At 44.7% G+C, this 18,002-nt stretch overlaps 1 protein-coding gene across 2 annotated transcripts in view; it reads left to right on the top strand.

Moving 5' to 3' along the window:
• ntn1a (netrin 1a) overlaps positions 1 to 18,002 on the top strand; it is a 59,583-nt gene that overhangs the window by 2,364 nt on the left and 39,217 nt on the right. The window lies entirely within an intron of this gene.

Below are 18,002 nucleotides of genomic sequence, written 5' to 3'. Positions count from 1 at the left end.
CAGTGTGGTGTCAGTGGTTTGTTTCACTACGACTTTATGAAATGGGCAGAATCCAGAGTCACTGCTCAGGTTTGTGTCAGTTTAACTCCTGCTTTTGAGATGACGATAGGAAAACAAGAAAAAACTGCTGAGAGATGAGTGAAAGACTGATAAATTAATGAAAATACTGTTTGCTGATTTGGAAGTAGTGTACGCAGTACAATTCTTTTTTGGGGGGGGGGACATTGGGACAACAGATCATGTTGGACTCTCTTTGAAAAGTGCTTTCTGCTTCATGACATTTCTAACAAGGGTCTGTGTTCACCATGCATTTTTTTTTTTTGCGTTCTTTATCTTTAGTTTTATTTAAAATTTCTTTCATTATTCTTTTTGGGTTGAAGAGATTTATGGGCTTTCCTCCTCAAAAGCTGCGCGGTAGTTTGCTGTTTGCGCGGCTCCTGCTGACAAGGTGCAGAACACTGTACAGCCAGAGAAACAGAAGCAGAGACAGAAAGATGTTGACGAGAGGGACTGAAAGTAAAACCTCAGTGACTCCATACAATCACTGACGTGGTCGTCCTGCAGGAACCCTTATTCTATTTATTTTAATTTTTTTTTACATTCTGCAGCAGGTCTGCAGTGAGAGAGGCTCTGTATTGTTTGACAGTCACGGCACATGTCAGCCACTTTGACACGTAGCAGCTGTTGAAAAAGGTTTTTGTTTGCTGGTGCGGCCTGTTTCTAAAAGCCCTGAGACTTTTCTTACTGGCAGATGTTAATGTGTTGCTAAATCAACACAAGTGGGGTTTTTTTTTGTGGAAATATCTCTACTGTAGTGTGTGAATCTCTGGAGAGAGCAATAATGTGCTAAAGAAAGCAATGAAACCGAGGCATGCTGTGTTTTCCTGCTCCTTAACTTTTGAATTTAGGTTATTTTCATTTGCTTGTTTAATATGGAGGCCATTAAACCCTGCACATTGATTTCCATCCACATTATCCAGCTAATACAACTGATTAGTTTAGCCGATTTCTAAATAAAATGGAATATATTTTATGCATTTTGCTCAAAATGTAATCAGACTGACATCTGAGAGTGCGTTGTCACGCCCCATCTTAATAAAAGCCCTGTCAATGTCACTGGGCTCTCACAGGGATGTGGTAATCGGAAAAGTATTTCGGTGTGGAATAAAATGTCTGGCACTACGCGGGGAACTGACGCGAGTGACCGACTCCTCCGATGATCCGTTATTCTCCCTTTCCATTGAAAAACAGCAACAACAAAAAAAACAAAAACACAAGACCTGTCTCTTGATTTGAAGTGCACTACTTCCATCTGAGTATTAAAGGACGCTCGTGCTCCTGAGTGCGCGCCTTCAGTCCATTTGGGTTATTGACTCCCTGCAGCCAAGGGAAAGCTTCTAGCACAATGAGGTGAGAGGCCAGATCCACAGACAAAAGCCTGTTTCAGTCTCAGTGTGGAGGCGTTAATCTGAGTTTGCAGCAAAGAAGTAGAAGGAGCTGTTGTAGTTAAATTATGGAAGCACAGAGGCATTTTTCAAAACGCTGCTGCAATCTTCATGTCAGAATGATGAGCTCGCCTCGGACACATCTGTTAGTGCACTTACATGCTGCACTCTGTGAACATGGAATTCTCTCTGGTGTAGCGCATGACGAGCCAATGTCGTCTCAAATCAAACATGGCCGCTGTGCACTTACCGGAAATGACCTTTGTGACATTTGACCATGACTGTCGCCTGCCAAAAAACTCCTCTGGTTTCTTTTGCTCACTTGACTTAGTAATGAATGTTTTACTTTCTAGTGTGTGTGTGTGTGTGTGTGTGTGTGTGTGTGTGTGTGTGTGTGTGTGTGTGTGTGTGTGTGTGTGTGTGTGTGTGTGTGTGTGTGTGTGTGTGTGTGTGTGTGTGTGTGTGTGTGTGTGTGTGCGTGCGTGCCCCTTGTTACACACCACATAGATATTACGACATGTCCTCCTTCCCCCTCCACCATTTTCACAAGTTTGAAATTGCGTCGGTGGTCCCTTCCCTTCTGCTGCGTAGCCAAGATGGCGACCGTTGGCGGTGAGAAGTGTCCAGCATTTCACAGGTAACCTTTTTTTTTTTAACCCTTTTAAGTGCACCATGCGGATGCACTTACAGTGCACTGCGTCTTGTCACACATGTTGGTGCGCTCACACCAACAAGTGCGGGACAGTGTGGAGGTACGCGAAGTGAAACGCAGCAGTTGTTTTCGCCTAACTACTCTATGATGAGAAAAGTCTGTCAGTCAACGAGTTCGTCTCATGCGACTGAACCGCGAACGTCATCTTTATCCTCTCGGTTGCCCAGTTTGAGGCCGGTGCAGTTTACTGGACGTGTTGGGTGAAAGAAAAAAGAGGTGAAAGTGTCCTGAATAATTCAGGAAGCTTAGGAGGACAGCTTGAAGGCATGCAGAACGAGAGGAGCGGCAGTGTGCTGCGGAGAGAGGCAGCGACGGAGGGAGGGGCTGGAGATGGAGCAGGCCCACAATGGTGCAAAAGAAAGAGACGGACGTGAGCGCGAGAGGGGGAGCGCGATGAGGAAAAATGCGCGCGAGAGACGAATGGGGACATAGAGGCGCAGGAGAGTGACATTTCCATGGCCTGTAGGCCAGCAGAGCATTTTGACAATTGACAAAACTGCTGAGAAAAGGAAGAAACTTTCTCTTCTTATCTCCATTCGGAGTTCATTGATACTGTAACATGTCAGTGACTTAGAAGAGATTCTCTCCGCTCGCTGTTCCCAACCTCGCTGCTGTTACTCCCTCCATGCCTGTTTTTTTTTTTTTTAAACACGAAGAGTCCAGTGTTGGAACTGGGCGATTTGAAAAGATCGGCCGCTTGTTTTGCCTCATTATATCACAATCTACGCTGCAGAAAGCGCCCGAGTCCACGCAAATGCTCCCAGGTGCTGTTCAGAGGCGTCTGACTGACAGGGGTAAACACGCAGTGCAGAAAACGTCGACGCGGTTGGTTTGATACCCATTAAAATAATTGCGTTTCAAAGCCACAACCGATTGTGTAGAATATGTGATATGTGGGTGTGTTTCCAACTTGAAACTGTCGGGTGTAAAAATTCCTGTAGCAAGAAGAAGAAAAAAAAACTTGAATAGTTCTTCTGAATGCCTCGATAAGAATATTAACCCAAACAAAATGTTCCGTCAAACATATGCGAACACTTAAAAGCAGATGTGCCCACGCTGAGGTTTGGTGGTGTATTTGTCTTATTTCCATGGATTACTGCCCAAACCGTAATGAGGTTTCAGAAAATACCGACTTAAGTGGAGTTTGATAGCAGCTTTAGTCAATTTCAGCCTTTTGTTTTTGCAATTGCTTTAACAGAATCTAAAAGAAAATGTGCTGCTAACCACTGTGAAAGTGTCAATCTATTGTCAAGGAGAAATGTGGGACTGTTAAGTTTGCCCCTAAATAGACCTAAAGGCGCAGATCTCATTACAACTTAGGAGGGAGACCACAACAAGGGAATTTTCTCAAGTGTATTTTCTCGGGTGGGGGACATAAATAACATACCACCAATGTATTTCAATTATCTGCTGCAACAGACGCAGCCAGTAATATTAGTGCAAAATATATAAATATTCATGAATCGCTGTTATGTCATCAATAGACAAATTAACCTTTTTTTTTTACAGAGCCACAAAATACACCACCATCTTCCTCTGAAAATAGGCATATGGTTTGCCAGTCGTCAGTGACTGTGTGGCTGGCGCATGACGTGAGAAATAAACTACACAACAAGTAGTTCCGACCAACTATTGAACTCGAGGGTGTCCTTTGCCCCATTATTGTCACGTCAGTCATAACCAGATCACTGTCTTGACACTGTTGCCTAAATGAAGGACATTTTTCTTGGTGTTTTATAATATTTTGTAGATACTAAATATATTCACGGTGCTTTATGAGCAATCGATGAATATGGGGCTATGTGCCCCAACCAAGCTTGTGTATATGTAGATAAGCAAAGCTGGCTATGTTATTACACTGCCAGACAAAGTGGTAGCATTATCATATGCATAACAGACATGGTGCTCTACAGTTGTCCTAATCATAGAGGTGCCCCCCGTCTGCAATAGATCCGAAGCTGTCAAGCTATGTTTCAATTCCACAACCTTTGATTGTGGCCAGGGTCCTACATTCTCTCACATTTTTTTGGAATCTGAATTAGAAACAGACAATTCACTTCTTTTTTTTATAAGGAGCTGTTCCGACGCATCATAAATCTACCAACAAGTACAAAATCAACGGATCTAAAGACTAACAATGTCTGACAGTTAGAATTTTAGTAGGTGGATTTTTCCTTTAAATTTTCCGTTGCTCTCTCTCTGTTTCGGTGTTAAGAGGGGTCTTCGCTCCTCCTGCACCGAGCTGACAGGGACAGCAACTGTAATCGTACCAGTCACACGTGTACCGCTCCACATTTGCTCCTGCGTAGAAGTGATGTCTGGATTTCAGGAAACCAGAGATGTTCTTGAGGCCTTCTGTCAGGTGTCTCCTCGCTGTCATGTTTGTTTGGTACCTTTCAGGCATGACTGGAGGTCTGGTTAATGTTTGAGCAGATCGCCGTGCACCTTTCATCTTCAAAAGCGCCGACAGGATGCATTGTTAGTCCCGGTCACGGCAAACAAGACTGGGAATAAACCGACTGAGTGGCTTTGCCCTTTGCACTGTCTTATTATTCCTCACCTTCACTTCTTCAGTGAGCACTCACCTCTTTCTACTGACATGCACAATAACCCTAACCCCCCCCCCCCCACACACACACAAACACACACACACACACACACACACACACACACAGACACACACACACACACACACACACACACACACACACACACACACACACTCCAGGCGCCTTTAGTCGCGAGTTCAAACAGGGAGGAATGGCCTTTCTCTCATTTTCAAGAATCTCTTATCTGTGTTTATGACTCTTTTTGTAAACCGTTGCGAAAAAAAATAAAAAAGTTGTGCATGGTCCAGACGACTGGCTCACAACTTCTGTTTTAGATTCCGGGACCTGTTATATCTCTCAAACAGACAGAAACACAACCATGGGAAGAGCACGTACTGTAAGCAAGGCTAAAAAAAAAAAAAAATCTGTAACCAAACACTAGACGGCCAGGAGAGATACATACAAATCACGCAGTAAGAAGACAGTAATAATGACAAAACCTTTCTGCCCGAGTGCGTGTGCTGAAAATTCCACAGGTAGCCCGTGCCCCTGCTGTCTCATGAATACTTGGAGCATGTGTGTTTTTGTGGGTGTGTGCCAGGTTTTTCAAAATAAAAATTGAAGGACTTGGAAGTTGGAAGTTTCAGCATTGGACAACATGCACAGCTCTTGAGTGCTGTCACACTGCTAGAACCACGACCGCATCATACTGTGTTCATACTGTAGGGGCAGATAGTGAAAAACACACATTTAGCTGGATCTATTGATGAATCTTCATTTTTATTGGCCGCCATAATAGCCATTGTGTTTACATGCGCGTTCATTGACATAAGAATGAGCGTCAACAACATTCCAGCCAGTCGCACTTCTTCTCTCCTCTCATCTGCTCCGTGTCGGAGGTGCGGCTCACTAACTGTGGCGTTTAAATGACATTTGTCCCTGCGCAGCGACACAACTGGTGTAGGAGAAAGAGCATCGACTCGCACGAGCAATGACCAATAGGCCAATACAGCACAGTCACATGGTTGAGATGCAAAACTGGTCTTAACATGACAATATCCTTTGACGCAATACGTTTGAGGACAATAAATCGTCCAACTAAAAAGGAGTTATCTTGACAGGCCTACTTGTGAATTGATGGGAAGTAGGTTTAAACAGTCCTCCTGGACCAAAGGAGAATCTGTAGTTTTTGAGTCACGGGACAATAAAACCATTACAAATTAAAGGACTTTAATAAAACGGCTACTCTGCAAACTAGATACGATCGCAGCGGTGAGATCATTCACAGTCACATTGAGTGTGTTGAGGCATGGGAAATCTTGAAGCCATTAATGTCAGTGTTTGGCAGCCGCCCGTCTCGAGCTGGAATCTTGGAGTTGCTTGTCGCTTGTCATGAGGCCTGTTCAAGAAGCAATTTGATTTTCATGGAATTCCACTTTTGCACAGGTTATAGATTCTGACAGGCCTTTGAAGAATGGAAATGAGTTTATATATATATATATATATATTAAAATTTCTAAGGGTAACACACAGATAAGACAGAACGTTGGCTCGTGCAGCCATGTCTGTGTTCGAGCCGAGAGAGAGATACAAGCAGCACTGCCACCATCCATACGGCTAAAAACAAACTCCACAATCGATCTGTCACTGTGTTTTACCAGCATCATCCGCACACTGTCCAGTATTGGTCTCAAATGGAACAAGATCGTTTTCATTACAGTCCATTTCACCGCCGTTTGACGAAGCTCAGATTGCATGTGTTGAAATGTGTTCAGTTGTCAGAAAGGACTAAACCCTTTTACTAAGATTTCACAGCCTGTGAGTCTGTTGTTCAATTCACGGCCCTTTGGGCAAAGCGAACATTTCTTTGGCCGCGGCCTCGTTTCATTGCTTTGGCTGCAACGCTTAACGCAACACAGATCCTGCTCTCAGCGCGGGTCCGCATTTTCAGCCAGCATCCCGATGCGCGTGAGAGTGTGCAGGCTCGCAGGTCTCACTTCAGGAATCGAACCTCCTCCGTGAATTTTGAGAATTTGGTAGGAAGCCAGGTTGCGTTACTCTGTTGGCCTCTGGCCTGCGCTCACTTCCTCTCGTCACCCTCTCTGGTGCTTGAACGCTCTGTTGACTGCGGCTGCTTTGGCATAACGTCAGATGATATTGATAACATCATTGTTATCATCTATTTCATATAATTAGACTTATTGCTGCAGCATATTGCGATACTCTGCTCATCTTGCCCTGAATATGTTTCCGTCCAATCAGAGGCACACTCCCTCAGCACCTGGTGAAAAATGGTGCGGCTGATGGAATCTTTACCCGTCTTTCTACCGTTCACACACACACACACACACACACACACACACACACACACACACACACACACACACACACACACACACACACACACACACACACACACACACACACACACACACACACTTCAGTGCTGTGTTTTCACACTGTCAGGTATATTCCTGAGAGAGAGAAATCTGGGCATGCCCACTTCTTCTGATTCTCAACAATCTGATTAATCTTTTTCAATCCACCGGTGTGAAATTGGCTCTCTCTTTACAGCGCTGACAGCTGTTTCACTATTTTCATTGGAAGACACGCTCTTCGTCAGCGCAGAGAGCTTGATCGTAGCTGTCGCCTGAGGTGTAAAAAGTTAAATGCATTACAAATTTACCATAACAGTGTTCACACAGGACTAGGATGGCTCCCGACCATCTGCAAAAGTGCTGCTAGCTGCTGCAGAAAACGCGTTTGAAGGACATGAGGGACAAACACACACTCGCACACACACACACACACACACACACACACACACACACACACACACACACACAAGTATATTAACACAACACTCAACAAGTTGCTCTTCATGTTTAACTCCTCCAGCGATAGATAAAGACACAAGATGCTTCTTCCAGTCCGTGTGAACATCCGCCTCTGTTGTCTGGCACTTATCTGTTTTCGCTCCTGTCCATTTGTTATCAGCAGGATTACAGAAAAACTACGTAGCGAATTTCCACGAAACTTTGTGAAACAGCCAAGAAAGAATCCATTATCTATTGGCAGGCATCAGCACAAAGGGGTGCATCCAGGAACAATTTCACTTTCACTTTGCGAGATTTAAAAAATGTTGGGGGAATAATGCATGGATCTCGATGAACAATGTTTAGGGGACTGATATCTATGAGTGTGTGCAATTTGCGAGGGGCTTGATTGAGTTTAAGGGGACAGTTGGGCCTTGGCGGAGGTATGTGCTCTACTGAGTGACATTCTAGTATTTGCGTGTGTCTCTGTCCTCTGGCAGTGTGTAGGCCTTGACGTTGACTCCATTTTATTCTACTGTAGCGCGCGTGTGTGTGTATGTGTCTTTTAACCTACCTTGTACTCCATTGGTCGTTTACCCAAACATTCATTCTGTCCAAGATGTGAGCAGCAATCCGGTGCCTGGGAAGACATCTGTTAATGAATTAATTAGTGACTTGACGCCGCAGTGAAAGCTGAGGGAGGATCTCTGTGTGCTGCGGGTATGGCATGAACCGCGGGATAATAGTGTGTGCGTGTGCGTGTGCGTGTGTGTGTATATATATATGTATATATATATATATATAAATATATATATATATATATATATATATATATATATATATATATATATATATATATATATATATATATATATACAAGCAGCCACATTTACACCGTAGAGTAAACCCTGGCCCACACGCGAGAGAGGCTCATCGGCATGTAGGACACAGTCGGTCCCGTTTTACTGGAAATGAACAGCAGAAAATGTTGGGACGATGTTGTTAAGCCTTTGTTGAGTTTGTGGGATTTTTAGGATTTTGTAACAAAAAGTTGTAAATACAACAGCTGGAGTCAATCTGTGCATAAACGGCATTAGGAGATTTCATCACTGCTGCTACGCGACTATGAGAACACTTAACTTCCCTGCACACAGCAGAGAATTCCAGTTATGCCAAAGCTTTAACCCCATAAGAATAATTTGGAAAATTCAAATATTTTCTTACGTTGAAAGGCACAAAGGACGCTTTTGCAATCAGCTATTTGAGAAAAACAGCTTTTTTGGCTCCAATGTGCTTCTTTTTTTCCCCCCACACTGCTGGGGGAAAAAAATGGGCCGGTCTTGCTGGTGTAAGCAGCGCCACATTTAGCACGTTTGTACGTCCAGCATTCAGACCCAGCCGACGCCGACCCGAGTGACATCACTTGAAGCTATTTCATCAGTCGTTGCACGGCTCCCTCGGGAGCCACAAAAGGATTATACGACTATTATAAGACTTTCATATGTAAAATTGGTTGCTCTTCAATTACGCCAGTTTAATGCACAAGCAAGGGCCACTCATTCATGCAGTCATCAGGTCTGCAACACACTCAGCATGATCCTGAGCCATTGCTATCATTGTTAACAGGGGGCCATAAAGAGACCCGTAAACAGGGCAGGAAAACACTGTGTGTGTGTGTGTGTGTGTGTGTGTGTGTGTGTGTGTGTGTGTGTGTGTGTGTGTGTGTGTGTGTGTGTGTGTGTGTGTGTGTGTGTGTGTGTGTGTGTGTGTGTGTGTGTGTGTGTGTGTGTGTGTGTGTGTGTGTGTGAGACCTGATCCCAAGGCCGGGACCAGCGTTGCTGCGGAGGATCAGGGCCGATGACCTCAGCACCTCTGTGTGGCAGCAGGTTGCTGCACAGTTACCGAGAGGAGGGCGAGTGTTTGCAGCCAAGGCGAACGTATAATGTGGAGGCAACGACAGAAGGGGCAAGAAAGGAAGCCAGGAAGAGAGAAAGGGATTTTAAGGGAAGGCAAGAAGTTCGGTCTCCTCCTCTGTGCCCCGGGCTGCGTCTTGCAGTGATTTGTTGATGTTAATTCATATGCATGAGACTTAACAGTGAAAATCTTTGCGTGTTTTAGTTCCTTCTTGTACTTTCACGTCGACCAAAGACATCACAACGAGCACCGACGCTGGTGCAACATGTTCTGCTACATTGTGCTTCAATTACCAAAGTCTGTTCACACTTAAGAAATTGAAGCGTTGGCAAAGCTTGTTACGACTCCTCCAAATTCTCCCTGTAGCTGATAGGGTTGTAACACCATCAACAACAACAATAAAAAACAGATACTCGCTCGTGTGTGCGTGCGTGTGTGTGTGTTAGAGAAATCAAAGAGAAGGAGGCTTTTGTGTTTGCAGCAGCTCAGCTTTTGATTCAAGGTGAAAGTCCTGGCAAAAACATCTCTGCTAACAGTCACACCACTCGCCGACAGGACCACCTAGCACGAGCGTGAGCACATCGGGCCCAAAGCAGGGGTCCTTAACACTCACAGCTATAGACGATTAATGGCGGGATGGAGTTACACCCCCATACACAGCAGCCTGCTGCGTAGATCAGAGCCCCCCCCCCCCGCTGTTCCTGTAGCGCACTATCGTCATCCGAGTGAACTGCAACCAGCTGGAACCTTCCTCTGAGGAGGAAAGTGTCTGCAGTGAATAATGGTTAGACTCTAGATGCAAATAAAGTTATGGAGCCACCGTTACTCTCTAGTGATATCGGATAGGAGAATTGAACTTAATCTACGTGTTAATCTTGTTCTTTTATCCCTGTTTTGTTTTGCATGGCTTAAGAGGCCAGTTCACATCCACTAGGTGAGTAGAGAAAAAGAAGGGGGGTTAACAGCTCTGAGGAAGACTGGATGTGAATATCAGACTCTATCAATCAGGGGGTCTCTCTCTCACTCACGCACGCACACACACGCACACACACACACACCCAGAGTGGGACAAAGCACCTGTGACGGATCAAGCAGAGTCAAACAATTTTCATTGTGCGTCAAATATGCTCACACACTGCCCAGAAGAAAAAAAAACTGTCTGGAATTCCTCTTGCGAATGTGCACATTGTTAAAGAGCTGACGGTGATTTATCACCTATGTCTTTGTCTTTCCCATATAAGTCATGGCACAGGCTGTCTTTATGTGTGTGTGTGTGTGTGTGTGTGTATGTGTGTGTGTGAGTGTGTGCGTGTGTTTGGGGGGGGGGGCTGTTGTTTATACGACCAACAGTAATACAGGCGGCCGGGAGTCGTGCATCAGTCCTCTATCTTTGTTCCTCTCACGGACGGGGCAGCCCGTTGTACCGAACAAGCTGTGGCAGGCTGACACGGTTGCACAGAGGGATCTCAGTCAGCAGAGGTCAGCACAAAGTGGACCGACTCACAATAAGCCTGAGGAAAAGACACTCGACGAGCAGCGTTTCAGCTCAGGTTGATGTGTGGGATTGTCTTTTTTTTTGAAAGTTCATATAGCCTGAAAATCAGATTTGTCAGCGCGGCATCGTGTTTGCAGTCGGGTCTCGGCTTTGAAACCCCTGATGGAAATACACACCATCACTGGAAACGGTGCTCAGCAGTCTCTTCTACAATTTAAGTGCGATTTTCTCGAGAGAAAATAGCATCAAAGTCGCGACTTGTGTTTGTTTGGTTGTTCCCAGTGGAATGCAGACTCATGAGAGGGCACTTAGGGGAAAGTTTGCGGGGTCACCTCAATTTGCCAGGGGTGATCCCGGGTTAATCCATCACTCATTAGCTCTCACAGATAAGACACTTTAGTAGGGTGAGGGGCTACGAGTCCACACTTTCCCTCTTTTTTCTCACCCCCCCTGCTCAAGAAAACACAATGTTTCCCACAAGAAATAGAGAGCATCTGATAGGATAAAGCCATGCCCAACACGTTTTTTTCTTCTTGAACCCCTTTTCCTTCCTGGCTCTGCCCCCTCTGGAGCAATGCAGTCATTTAATTGGGCTCTATCAGTTCCGCTGAGAGCAGAGAGAGAAAGCTCCGAGAGCACCGGCCTCAGCTGATTCAGCTTCTGTGTAGAAGGTCCATTAGAGAGAGAGAGAGAGAGAGAGAGAGAGAGACTATAGGGGTGACCTGCTGACAGGCACACAGAGAGTGGAGGAGGGCAACCAGAAGAAAAGAGAGTGGGAGAGAGATAAAGATTACTAGTAGTGCTGATTAGATAGCTTCCACTGCTGCTGTGGCTTGGTCTTTTGTGTGTGTGTGTGTGTGTGTGTGTGTGTGTGTGTGTGTGTGTGTGTGTGTGTGTGTGTGTGTGTGTGTGTGTGTGTGTGTGTGTGTGTGTGTGTGTGTGTGTGTGTGTGTGTGTGTGTGTGTGTGTGTGTGTGTGTGTGTGTGCGTGCGTGTGGTTGTGTGCGTGCGTGTGTGTGTGTGTGTGTGTGTTCAGCTGAATAAGTCATCAGGTTCCCGCGCGAGTCCCCTCCATGCTTTTAATAACAAAGGGCTCATAGCACTAGAGGATGACAAAAGCAAACAAATGGAGCCAATTACGAGGGCCGATAAGGAAACTCAAAGGAAATTGAGTCATTCATGGTAATATTTGTGTTATGAGATGATCATTTGTGGCGAAAATTCATTTTCAAAAAGGGGGCCCCTCCCGTGTTTTTTCTCTGAAGAAAAAAGACCTGGACCTTTTACCACACTGGGAGAAAAACGTGGCCTCGGCCTTTCCCCCTTCTCCGTCGAGCTCTTGCTCTGTAACCTCAGGAGACACTTGCAGATATTGAAATGATTATGTCCCAGGTCTCTGTAGATATCCAGATGTCCTTGCGATGATAAAAAAAAAAAAATAAAAAAAACCTGGAGAATGCATCCCCCCCCCCGCGCACCCTTGTTTTGGATGGTTCTCGTGCAGCCAGGACAGGTCGTTGGCCGGAGATGAAAGTTGAGTTGGGAGCATGACGGATAACCGACGGGAGACGATTCTCCTGTCTCTCGCAGTCTCTGAGGAAGACGTAAAGATTAGGGGTGAAGAAAGAGAGAGGGCGGAATGAGGGACGGAGCCCAGCCAGAGGTAGCTGTGAAGAGGTGGCCTGCTCCCAAACGCTCGCCTGCCGTACTCTATCCTTCCCCCGGTCCTCAGGAGCTCTGGGAGCGTTGACAGGAGCCGACACAGACCCTGCCCTTAGCAATTTGGGGTTCAATAGAAATTTTTTCTATTTTCCTAACAATGGTCATTCTGTTGCTTGTTATTTGAATCCAGCGCAATTCTAATAATCATGTAGTAGTAGTTCATTTGTTTCCAGATCAGTCTTTAATGATTAATCTATGTAGATTAACAGATTTCTAGACGTCAAAGGCAGAGTGTCTGCTGGTAATACATTTGCATCAAATGCAATTTCCCCTTTCCGGAAATCTTGAAACAAGTCAGTGAGACAAAACGCATTTGATTTAGGGAATATTACAGACGGAACCTTTCATTTTTGTCAGATTATTATCCCCCTTTGTTTCATTTGGAGGTGAGATTACATTTGCGCCTAATGCCGCGTGCACCCGAGCGCCCGACCGCCTCGTCAGAATAGTAGGCAACGAACGGCATTGTCAGAGAGCGGCTGAAGAGAAAAAAATCAAGCTCACTTCAGCAGTTTGTCTTTAAAGCCTGAGACCTTTGTGCCGCCTCCTGTGACGGCCACCGTTCCATTATCCGGGGACATCGAGCCACACAGCTTCCACTTTTAGAAAGAAAGACAAGTGTTGGGTTTCTGCAGAGGGGTTTCCATAGCAGTGGGCGGGAAATGAAATTAACTCGGAGCCCCAATAACAAACAAGGTCAGTGGGAAAATAAAGAGTGAAGTGATGGCAAACAAAGATAGGGAGAAAAAAGAAACACAAGAGAGGGATTCTGCGGTCAAAGAAAAACAGTCGCTAGTGTTTGGGTTGCTGTCTCGGCCAGTGACCTCATCGGAAATGACACCTCTCCTCTATTCATTATTAGACACAACATTTTATATTTCAGTACAATGGGCAACTTGTAGATGTGTGGACAGGAGAGGTGTACAGATGGGCAAAGATATTTGAAACAAGTTCTTTTGAAACGTGGAACCATGAAAAAAAACCCAGATAAATCCTGGCAACACGACCGAGTCGCTCCATATCAAAAGTTTTGGAACAGCCCTCCGCTGGGGTTTCACTGCTTCATAAAATCAGCTGCAAGGTGTTAAGGCAAAAAAAGAGAAGAAAAAGAAAAACCTGCACCAAGTGGGTCAAAGTATTTTCTGAAGTCATTTTCATTAGATTAAGTTTAAGTGGCCTATTTGATAATTACAGTCCATTTTCCTGGCTCACCGAGCGCCGCAATCATCCTGCGACCGAGAGTCAGTCTCCCGCCAGAGAAAATATAAAGCAATATCTACAGGATCAATAACACAGCGGGGGTCATATTATTCCTGACGTAAATTACACAAGCACTTACGTTTCTCTGAAAAGCACAGTGTTCTTCGGCCAGTGAGCTCAGAACAGTCGCAGGATGTGGATGGAAACCTGCGAGGGTTGACACCAAAAAAAAAAGATAGTCTCTTTAGTCGCAGCACCCTCAGACTGCTAATCTGTTAAACTGTTGAATCCCCTAGAAATGATGTTCCTAGACGACTTGAGTGCAGCGGCAAAGATATTTTTTTAACTAATCTTTTTTAACTTTCAATCGCCTTGACCTCACAGACTGTGTCAGTCTTAATTCAGTTATCATACAGCGCACCGCAACGATCAGCTGCAGCGCCATGCCGCCGCCGCCGCCTCCTCCTCACCCAGGAGTGTGTGTCGTAGATCTGCAACGTTCGACTGCAGCTCCCGTCCACAAAAGGGTTTGAACTTTTGGCCTAGCCTTGTCTGAATAAATCCTAAAGAATTTGAAATGAAGCGAAAGACAAATTGCGAGTACTCCTTCGTTTAATCTTCTACGTGAGAGGCTGCGGCAATAAATCCTCGGCCCCTTTTCCCTCCCTGTTAGACGAGTCTTTTCATTCAGAAAGTGCTGTTAATCTGCCTTTTTACTTTCTTTCAGAGTTTCCACTCGCACTTGCTATTATCTGAAGAATAACAACCGTTGTCTCCTGTCAGATTATTAGTGCGGCAGAATTGTGCGTCCATTCAGTGCGTGTCCGAGCCGTTTGCTTGCTCTGGCAAAGACCAGTCCTCCCCCCACTAATTGCCTTCTGCCGATGACTAAATTACAATGAGGTTTTGGGTTTCGGGATCAGAGGGGTCTCTTTTCCTCCATCTCCACTTCCCCAACTGTATCCTTCCTGCCCGAGTCAGAAGTGTCACCTTTGGTTACAGAAGATATGAATTGCTGTGAGTTTTGCTAGAAAGCCGTTTCCTCAAGAAGAAGGAAAAAAAAAATCAACCTTGAAGCGCTACTGTTCCAACACTGCAACCAGAGCCATGGATATATATATATATATATATATATATATATATATATATATGTAAGTGTGGGTAAACACACCAGAGTACATGCTTTTCTTGTGTGCACGAAGGCCTAACTCGCACTGAGCAGTAGGCACGGTGCCACTGCAGAGGAGCGCAGTACAGTAAAAACATCACCGCTCCATCAGTGTCAGAAACAATCTGCGAGGACCAAACCAGCTGCCACAGCACCGTCTCACACTGAGCCCCGTCCGCTGCAGCTGCCGCAGGACGGCTGCACGCGCTCGTCTGCACACTAACAGATGAATCCCACCAAAACGTTACTCGGCAGAGTCTGATTTTTGAATTAGATACGTTGAGCATATGGTAGTAAATAAAGGCAAGGTGATAACGACCAAATAACAACAAAGTCACAATGTGATTCCCTTCTCACATATCACAGAAGAACAACTGAAACTCATGTAAAGTATTGCATACTGTGTTTTATTTTTTACTTTAGATAGATAAATATAGATAGATAAATATAGATAGATAGATGGATAGATGGATGACTTTATTAATCTCGGGGAAATAAATTTGTCCCTTTTTCTTCTGCTTTTATTATTGACGAGATAAATCATTGATGATATAAAATAGAATTCTTAATATCAATATTCTTTTGCAGATTCAGTCCGATTAAAAGGACATTGATCATTGGATCTTTCCTTACAGACAGAACTATGAATTGAATGTTAACTCTTCTAATTCAAATGAACAAGAACCAGCTGAGTTAAGGTAAAAACATTTAGATTTGTTTTAAAATCTGTAATTTTTATAACGAGAGGAGACAGGCCATTGTAATTAATTCACTTGGTACCAGATCTGGAAATCAAACAACACCAGTTTTTAACTTTTTTTTGGATGACATATATACAGTTTTGCATCTAAAAGAAACCTTTCATAATACCACCTGTTTAATATTTGGTTGCAATAAGAACGCAGACCTCCACCCACTGTACTGTCTTGCCTTGTTGTAATTGAACTGTAAATACAACCACACATCATAACTGTTCCTGCCAAACCGCATCGTGTCACCCCTGCGGTTGTAAAGTGATTTAAATGACTAGTATGAGGACATTGAGACTGGACAGTGAACCTATTACTGCTAAGCCTGACGGAGCCGCAGCATCTGTGGTGAGCGACCGTGGGCTGCTCTGGAAAACCACCGCTGTTTGATTTGCATTTTGCAGATTGTATTAGTGATGGTATTGGATTATGACTCACGATAGCTGAGTCTGAAAATGGCAGAGCTGACTTCTCTTCGGAGCCCAAAGACAACACGTTCCATAAGAGTGATGCATATGCATGCACAAACTCTCGCCACATTTTTGATCCTTTTGATCCTCTGCTCGTCTTGGAAACGTGTTTCATTATTTGGCCTCTTTGCACCCCAGCGCTCTCTGGAACTGAGCGCACACTCACTTTCCCACAGAGTTTCACAAGGCCGCCGTGTTTATATTGCGCTCATGATTAAAGTCTACACTTCACGAGTGCGTCTGGGAGATCGTAAGAGATTATGATCAAGGTTTAATATCGCAGCTCATTGCTCTGTGAGTTATCATTAATCACGTCCCGCAGCATGTAGGTGAGTTCATCTTGTCAGTCACTGGATGTGACTCGTGCTTCTCCTGGTAACGATGGGCACGGGTCATCTTGTTCACCGGTGCCGTATCCTGTATATATATATATATCAGCTTTTTCTGCCGCGGCCTGGCAAAATCTGTTTTTTTGGGTGAGCTCATCTCTCCACATGCAGCTCCACTCTGTGCTGCCTCTTCCAAGAAAAATCGTCTGAGCCGTGTCAGAAGCGGTGCCGGCTGCAGGCACACACACTCCATTTGTGACCCAGAGCAACTGTAGCCCGTCCAGAACATGAGTGGAGCAAGTAAGCCGATTTCTCCCTGCGCGGGACGCTGAGGTTTTCAGGTTAAAGTCTGAGATTTGCAGTGAAAAAAGAAAAAAAAAATGGATGAGAGTGGACAATATAAGGAGGAGGGGAAAATGAAAAGAGGAGAATAAATGTGTCACAAGACGTGAAGGAGCTGTGCAGTGGGGTTTTAGATTCATGGCTCCCAGCAGCTTCCTGCTCACTCCCTCCGTTTGGAGACTGTGCTTGACTTGGTGGCAAGAAATCAAAAATGTACATTGTATGCATTCATATACACACACACACACACACACACACACACACAAAGTCTGCCTTTAAGGGATTCAGATTCAGAAGAAGTGCGATATGCACCGAGATGATTAGTGACCCTGCAGGTTCTGATTCATCTTGGCTGACACAGTTTAAATGTCTCTCTGATTGCACACACTGACAACCCAGCCTCACCGTCTGTTTACACTCTGACTTATGCCGTAGCTGGATAATCACACACTGCTCCCATGAAGTGCACAGTAACCTATTTATCCAAGGACAGCTTTTTACGGATTTAACACGCGTGTGCTGTGGCTGTACAAACCCCGTCCTATAGGAGCTTTAACGTACTGTACATTTTGCCTCCTATAGCAGCATGTGAAGAAGGGAATGCTCCGTATTATGTATAATTTATATAAATATATTAGTTTCTAGATTAAATCCTCCTCTGGTTTTCATTTTGTATAGGTCAGTTTCTGATTCCTGCCAGCTTGTGTCTTGTGTGTGATTGGAAGTCTGTCATTCATCAGGACAGTTTGGAGTCAGTCAAGTCATGCATGAGCAAGCACGTGTGATAGGACGACTGCATACTGCCACTTAAAAAGACCCTTTCCATAAGGAAAGTCACAGAACTCAAACGGAGATGTTTTCTTTTCTTTTTTTTATTGCGACCTGGTCTTTAGCCAAATCTGCCTCCCGACAGTGTTAATAGCAAGTGACAGATTGGAACATAGCTACAAAAAGGTCAGGTATAGTGAAATTCATAGTGAGTTCCACCAGGAGGGACGGACGCAGAGGGGAGTGAAAGATTAGGGCAGGAGGACGAGCTGCGTCTTTCTCTTTTTTCTGTCACGTTGAGATTTATTTCTTTTCCGTTCCATC

Source organism: Scophthalmus maximus, chromosome 8, assembly GCF_022379125.1.
Source record: "Scophthalmus maximus strain ysfricsl-2021 chromosome 8, ASM2237912v1, whole genome shotgun sequence".
Lineage (NCBI taxonomy): Eukaryota > Metazoa > Chordata > Actinopteri > Pleuronectiformes > Scophthalmidae > Scophthalmus > Scophthalmus maximus.
This window is presented reverse-complemented; position numbering and strand designations above follow the sequence as displayed.